Here is a 9,088-nt window from a genome sequence, read left to right as displayed (position 1 = left end):
TCAAGAAAAGTAGCTATGTGAGTAGTTTTTAGCCAAAGTGGTGTATTTGAAAAACATATTTACTAAGATGGTGTAGTTTAAAAACTATTTATCAAAATGGTATATTTATATATGTTTTTAGATATTTTTGATTTTATTTTCTTTAAGATTCACCTATCTCAATACAATCAACTCATTTTTTGCTGCCCAAACTCAATCAAACTACCATGAATCGTCCAAGATATGATATACAAACATGAAACATAATTAAAACCCAGTATATTCATCATGATTTTGATTTTGTACCATACAACCATAAAGTGATATAGATGGTATATATCAAAATCCATCACACCTACGTCAAATGTTTCATATATATGTCAAAGATCTTTTTCATTCATCAAATACAAGACAATAAAAATAAATTCTGAGATAGTAATAAGAAAAGCACAAATTAAGTTAATATATAGCTATACATTCGATCAAGAACAGATAATAATTACAAAATCAATATGGATCTGGTTCAATACTTTCTCTCTATATCTATATATATCCAAGAACACATAATAATAAGACCAAAGCACAAGGTTTGTAGTGATGGCTGTTGGATGGTCTCGATCAGGTGGAGATGGTGGTGGTGGTTGATGGCGGCTTATGGTTGATGATGTTTATGGATGATGGTAGATGGTATTTAGGTTTTTGTTGGTTAAGGAGAAAGTGAGTTTTGTGTGTAAAATAAATTTAGATGAATGAAAGATGAAGAGCATTTGAAAGTAAATCTGGAAAAGAAAGAAGAAATGAATAAGATCTGGTGTATATAGGATTGAGTGTTTATTTAAAAGAAGAATAGAAGACAGATGTAAAAAACATTCTCAGTTAGTTTTCTTAGAAAAAATATAGAGTTGAACACTAGTTTGGTAAATAGTTTTTAAAATACACTAATTTGGTAAATATTTTTTATAAATACACTATTTTAGTTAAACACTCACTATGTGAGTGCATGTAGTAACACGATCAAGAAAAGCTAATTAAAAATATGAACCAAATAGCCTAATAATTCTTCTAACTAGTTACTAAGAAAAGTTAATTAAAAATATGAACCAAATAGCCTAATAATCCTTCTAACTAGTTACTAAAGCTGGCCTAATATATAAATGGCTTGATTACTACAAGTAACATGTTGAGGCTGGCCAGCTAATACAATAACTCATATCCTAATAAACTAGTTACTAAAGCTTGTAAGAAAAATACTTAATACATATAGGTCTAATTCGTCATAAGCCAGCTTACAATATACTAATACTAATTATAATGCTAAAAGTGATCTCTTCTAGCTAGTTACGATGATAACGTGCACGCTCCATCTTCAAATATCCCTTAAAAGCTGACTAAGAAATGATAACCACATATAGTACCCCTGTTACGATGCTCATAATAAGCTTGTGGTGTTTGTATGGCCAAAAGAACTCTGAACATACAATCCCAGTTGTTGAGTCATGGATTCGCTGAGAGACTCAGCAAGTCTCTTTGTCAGCGAGCGGCTTCGTCAGCGATCTCCCAGCGATCACTTATTATCTTCAAGTTAAAGATAATTTCAATGACTCACCGTCTAGTTTTTGTAAGTCAGAAATAAGCGGGAAAATGAAGATAAGAATGTTGGTCCCAATGACACGTGTTGATAAGGATGAAGACATGTGACCATGTACCAAAATGGTACCTTGGCGTTTCTCTTTCATACCAGATTTGGAAACAAACAAGATGGAAAAAGATAGCCTAGCAAATCTAGGAGATCCACCAATAGATGGTTGACAACCTTGAGGTGTCAACATCTATTGAATTGTCATGTGATTGTTTCTTTTGCCTATATAAAGAATTACTTGACCTAGCCGCAACTTGTTGGTGTGTCCACAGAAAACACTTAGTGTGTAGTTTTTCTCTCCTTGTGTAATTGTTAAGTTTTTGGTGTGTCAAAAACTTAACAAGATTTTCTCTTTTATTTTGTTGTAAAACCAATCATGTATTCACCGTTTAATCAATAATACATACGATTAGACTATTTCTGTTCTTTAATTTACATTGATAAGTAGTTTACATTAGTTGTTTATTACGAGTAATCTGTGCAAACTCTGGGATCTACACCAGTCATAAGAAAACACAAGCCAAACCCAAGGAGGATTAGTAGACTCTCGACCGATGACGGTACTGAAGAAAAAGCAAACGTGCGAAGTGATAATTAATCTTGACAAACTGACAAGTAAATCTTGCCTATCTATAAACACTTCCGTTGCCTTCTTTAAAGTAAACAAGCTACCCATGATGGAAATGGTGAAGGTTTGCCCCTTCTTCATCAATTCATCGAAACACTTATGCAATGTCTCATCGTATTCGTTTGCAGCTGGTGGAGCACCATTTTCGTTTTCAGTTTGATTCTGATTATCAACTGTTTGAGCAACGGGTTGTTGTATGGTTTCTCTCCGACCCCTTCTCAGCATGATGCGCGCTTTTACCTAAAACATCCATACCAAAATATTTAGGATTACACCAAATGAAGAAGCAATAAAATAAATATGTAACTTAGGAATTAACTCTATAGATGTAACGAGAACACGAAATACATGCCTGCGGTTATAACTTTTAAGTAATCTTGATCAAACAAACCTTTTTTAAATTTCTTTCATTTCCTTAGGAAAACAAAATAATATATCCATATATATATAGAGAGAGAGAGAAAGAGAGGGGGAGGGGGAAATTAACCTCAGTATATGCTATATGCTTCATGAGCAGATTGTCTCAACTTAACTTTTGTTGTTCTTTTTACAAGGGAGCCAAGGGTGGGGAGTCCTTGATCCTCACCATCCACTTATCAATCAATCAATGCCACCTAAGATTTACCATCAAATTTCATTACTAGATGGAACTCTAGTCTTAAAATACTTGAATGTGTTTTACATCAAAAAACTAGTTTAAAACATTTTTATGATGGTGTAGTTAACAATGGTAATGGATCGGGTAACTTTGACAATTAAAAAATTATTCATTATAAAATAGATTTACTTTAAGTGTATAAAGATGTTACAACTTTGTTGTAAGGGTCTATTATTTTACTAGTCATTTGGTAATTCATCATATTTATTTGATTTCTGAAAAATTGGGAGAATATATATGAGTTTGCTTATGATGGTTTCTTTGAAAACATGATAAAAGCCATGAAAAAAAGAATTAAGAAAAAAACTTTATGGAAATGCTCCCCATTTTTGTTTGTGCCGCCGCATGAACCCTACTTTGAATGCTAACGAAGTTAAAATGCTTTTGAAAAAATAAGTGATGATTTTGGGTGTTGGGATGAGGATATGAACTTTTCTATGAATGCAAAAAATGAGTTTAATAGACAATTAGACAAATTGTTTATGGTTTATAATGAGAAATATGGTTCAAGTTCTTATACTCCTAATTTGGTTTTTTCTATAAAAAAAAAAGCCACGGATCCAAAAGTAAACCTATATAATATGGTGTTCGAAGCAAACACCAAACAATGCTAGGAGTGAAAGTTCAAGTTCTAAGAATAACAATTTGGGGAGGTATCTTGGAACCAATTTTTTTTTCACAAGCATTGGATGCGTTTGAAAAGAAATATCCTGCCGGAACTACTACACGCGTTTTTATTGAACGTGAAATCATAGCGGATGGCCAAGAGTTGCTACAAGATTATTGCTCTAAAGAACTCGACTGGCATTTAATACGCCCAGACTTTCCAACTCCTATATGTAACAAGCATCGAAACATGGGTGTATATGCATAAATTTAAGACCACACATATATAGCTTAATTCTTCATCACTATTATATTAGTATTTTTGTTTGTCAAATAGTTCTTATGAATGAATAGATATTGTATCTTTTTGCTATTTGAAATTAAATACAATTACAGTTTTTCTTGTATCTTACTTGTGTATGTATATAATTATTATTGCAACCCAGATAATTATACTACCAATTAATATCTAATTGCTGGGACTTTTATTACTGAACTTATAGACAGTAGTGAACTTTCTTCAAAGTTTTTAGAACATTAAATAATGTAAATAATAGTCACTATATCTTCCAAACCTTTTGTGACTGAAAATTTGAGTTAGAAGTTAGAACTGACTTTTAGTAATGGTGGCAGTAGTGACTTTTTTTATTTGAGAAGGAGAAAGTATGATAGGATTTAGTGACTGTTTTATCACTTTTTCTGACTCTTCTTGTCAGTCACTAAAAGTCATTAATCTTGTAGTGACAATAACATCAAAATAATCTGCCAATCTGTTTATACAATATAAAATAATATTATAGTACTCACCATGCATCACAAATTATGATTGAAGTATAGATTAATTAGCAAAATTACCTGATTATTAGAATATGCTTTCATGATGAGGGAGAGCCTAACTTAATTTAAGGGTAGATTAATTAGCAAAATTACCTGATTAGTAGTACATATTTTTTGTCCAAATTTTTTTGACCTGCTATATAAAAACACAATTAGTGCATGATTATGATTACAAAACATATACTAATAGTATTTTCTGATCGTAGAACGAGTTAGTTTACTACTGTGATTGCTTATGTCATCAATGTACGTACACAAGGGCAACCTGCAGGAACACATTTGTCTTGTTAGTTTAATGGGCTTATTATAAAACATCCATCATGCACTCTATGTTTCTCAACTTCATTATTTAGGTTTGATTATATATAAACATGTCTCTACATAATTATATCTAGCTACACAATACCTTTATTTTTCTTATTCATCAATTAGAAAACCTTGCTTTATTTCTTCTTCTTTATCTTCATTTATTTTTCAATCAAATCCAAAAACAAGCTAGCTAACCCTTAGGAAAAAAAATGGATGACGAATCAAGAAAAAAATAAAATAGGAGCTCATCAAAGAACACGGGGAAGATTATAGGGACATCTTAGGTGCTTACTTTACGTGGTCAGGAGTTGCACTTATAACGCTAGTAACGTGAACCACCATGAGCCAGCAAGTGCCATCCACCACTTTATGCCTTGCCTTTCTCATAATGTGTGGTTTGGTGTGATTTTATTACTCTATCTTCATGAAAGGCGTTATGTATCGTGTGATATTAGTTGTTGGATCGATTCTCCAGAACATCATGATGGCTCTGTGCATCACGCAGGCCATCATTAACCCATTCATAGTGATTCTTGTGGACTGCGTGATGCACAGTGCCATCATGATGTTCTGGAGAATCGATCCAACAACTAATATCACACGATAAATAACGCCTTTCATGAAGATAGAGTAATAAAAGCACACCAAACCACACATTATGAGAAAGGCAAATAAAGTGGTGGATGACACTTGCTGGCTCATGGTGGTTCCTAGCGTTATAAGTGCAACTCCTGACCACGTAAAGTAAGCACCTAAGATGTCCCTATAATCTTCCCAGTGTTCTTTGATGAGCTCCTATTCTTGTTTTTTTCTTGATTCGTCATCCATTTTTTTTCCTAAGGGTTAGCTAGCTTGTTTTTGGATTTGATTGAAAAATAAATGAAGATAAAGAAGAAGAAATAAAGCAAGGTTTTCTGATTGATGAATAAGAAAAATAAAGGTATTGTGTAGCTAGATATAATTATATAGAGACAGATGTGTATATATAATCAAACCTGAAATAATGAAGCTGAGAAACACAGAGTGCAGGATGGATGGTTTATAATAAGCCCATTAAACTAACAAGACAAATGTGTTCCTGCAGGTTGCCGTTCTGTACGTACATATGTGGTAGTTTTTTCCGTCATAACCGCACAAAACAAAACAACCCCCAGTAACTAAATGGATGGCGAAACTTGCGTACTGTGATCTCCAACCCAAAACCGAACCTACAAAAATGAAAAAGTAAGAAGTAAGAGTGATAACTATCAAAACATTTAATGTGTCATTTTTCATGTATATCTATAATCTATATCTATATCTATCTATAATCTATAATAAAAGGTATTGAAATTAAGATTTTAACCATAACTTTGAGTGAAATGGAGCTGTCTGTTGCCTTTTTCAAGGTGAAAAAGAACCCGATTATGGGAACACAAAAGTTCTGTCCTTTTTTCATTAGGTCATCACAATTTTTTTTGTAGAACTTCATCCTACCTTCAGATTATGGGCATCATTTTCATGTTGAAGAGGTGGCTGACTCTGTGGGTTAGACATTTTCATCCAAAGATACATCATCAAATTATTGAACATCAACTAGTAGTGGGTTCTCTCTTATCATCCCTTATATATGCTTACAAACAAGGTGGTTGGCCGATCAAGTTTCTAGTATTCACAAGACTTCATTTGTTAGTTTTATAATAAAGGCATATTACTTTTTGAGTGTAAATTGACTAATTGAGTTTCATAATTTTTGTATTCATATTATGTTTTTCTTTTTTAACATTTTGAGTACGTACTTCTATGTTTTCTCAAATTGTATAAACTTAATTAGTTTATACGAGTAATAAATTATTATACTAACAAGCAAGGTCCATATATGGTGCTATATAGTAATAATTTTTTTTTTTTAATTATTATACATATAACTAATTTAGTAATTTAAATTTCTAGATTTCACTTACAATATATAAGAATGATATACAAATAGATACAAATGTATTGATAGTATTATATCTCGCCTATAAATACTTCCAATCCCAAATACATCCTTTAATTGTGAAACCAAACTTATTCGACGAGGCAATTAACTAAAAGATTGATAATCTAAAATCTTTGATAGAAGTATCAACATTGGGTTGTTTAACATACATTTATTAGATTAATGAACATTAATAAAAAAAAAATCCGCTTGATTAAGTTAAATAAATAAAACAGTCGTTAATTCATGTTTGTAACTCCTAAAAGGAATGAACATGACTTAATTTTTACCAGAAGAGTTTGCATAAGGTATCCTTTGACAGCCGCATTGATACATTTGAAGCTATAATATAACATATAGATAACAACTTCAAACAAGCATAGGCTTTGACAATACCCAAATACATATACTTACGTATTCATAGAACTTATGACAATACCTGAATCAGATGCAATAGCACCAGGTGGAACATGATCTGGAACTGCAGGACCATACTCATGAAGGCAGCTACTACAATAAAAGTCCCTGACATAAATTTACTTAACAATTTAAGATGGATGGATGAAGCATGATGTAAAGTATAGATGTAGAAAAAATAGGATTTGTAAAATCTATACCATTTGAACTTGCCGACCGCTTGAAGAAGATTAGTTCCATGCTTAATCATTATAGAAACATGTTGAAAGTATTTTCAGATACCAAATTGGAAGAAAAAAAAAATAATAAAAAAAACCTTAATGTATCCATAAATACCCCATATCCATACCAAAAAAAAACAATACAAAGATCCCTATTATCTTGGAAAACTTATGTTATATAATCCCAAATTTTCCTTAACCTTCACCATATAAAACCAATAAATTTATTACAAAAATACTTCCATCCCGGCCACAACTCATGATTTCCAAAAATTACCAAAAACAGTTCAAAATTTAAGAGAACAAAAAAATATAAGTTAAAGCACCGATGATAACAATTACCCACTCCCTCACGGGCTGATACGTACGTGTGTGTTATTGTTTAGTGACGATAACATTTTGTATAATCGTTGACAAAATTGCTCTAGCCGCGTACCGGTTTCAAATAGCATTGACCCAAAGACAATTGGATCCTTACTATTATAAGGGTCGCAAGTATGTTCGGAACGATATGATGCTATTTGAGGTGGGTGGTACGCTACTGGAGGGATATAATCAACTTTCATACAAAACCTTATGTCACCATAACAATAACACACGTATATCACCCGGGAGGAAATGGGTTGATATTATCATAGTTGTTTTTATTTTATTTTTTCATTGTTATCTCAAAATGACCAACCATCTTTGGTAATTTTTAAGAAATCACGGGCTGGGTTAATGACCTAGTTAAAAGTAGCTTGCAAATTTCTTGGATTATATGGGTACGGTTGAGGAACATATGGGATTTATATAATTGGTGCGTTCCAACATATTAGAGATATGAGGACTGGTTTTATAGATGGATGGTATTATTTTGGGGGTTTTTTCGGATGAATTGTTTCCGAAATTCTTTGTGTGCCTGCTTATTCTTTTTATTTTTTACGTTTTCTTCGATCAGAAGATTTGGTCGTGATAGTTTAGACATTTTGGATTTGGATTGAGCAAGAAAAATGACTAAAGTGAGAAGATGATGATAGAGGTGGAATATTGACAGCTAGTGTCCTCAAGCTTGCGTCCAGCCAAATATTCTCCCACAAGAAGTTGGAAGACGCTTGCGTGTGGGGCCATCGGTGTTTACTTCTATTTTTCTTTTTCTTCTTTTTTTGCTTTAATACATATATAAACATGGTAGATATATTTATAATATATATATGTGTATGTCTTGTATCTTGTTCTAGTTTGTGTGTGTGTGAGATTTGCAGGTGAAGTTGCTGAGGAAGACAAAGGGGACAGGTACATATATGTATATATATAATAATGAATTTTCATTTCTACCCTTATAATATAACATGTTTATGAATTAACTTTTTGAGTTTTAAAAGTTATCAATTTAGCCCCTAAAATTAATTTATTGTTTTTATTTTTGTATTCTTTATAATTTGTTAATCCTAATATGTTTTTTAATATTCAAAAACTAGTTATTTAATTATATGTTTAGGTAATAGGGAAAAATAAATTAATTGATGATGTGAGGAAGAAGTTCGAAGAAGCTTGTCTTATAAACAGTGAGAAACAGTGAGAGTCTTGAGGGGAGTCCTAAGTAATGTAATGCTGACGTGGCAGTCAAGAAGCTGTGAGGACTCCATCCTTATAAGCACTGGCCTTACTTGGTGATTGTGAATTGTATTTGGCCGGTGCTTATAGGCGTCTTGGAGCTGCGTCATGAGACCATGAAGACGTTGGACGCTATGGACAGTGAACTTCCATAGTTTGCGTCCTGGAGCTGGAGTCCTCACGTAGATAATGAAGGACGCAAATTGGTGGGGTCAGAGGAGCGGCTGAGTTGCTTTGT

Source organism: Erigeron canadensis, chromosome 5, assembly GCF_010389155.1.
Source record: "Erigeron canadensis isolate Cc75 chromosome 5, C_canadensis_v1, whole genome shotgun sequence".
Lineage (NCBI taxonomy): Eukaryota > Viridiplantae > Streptophyta > Magnoliopsida > Asterales > Asteraceae > Erigeron > Erigeron canadensis.
The sequence above is the reverse complement of the archived record's forward strand: the minus strand, read 5'-3'. Positions refer to the sequence as shown.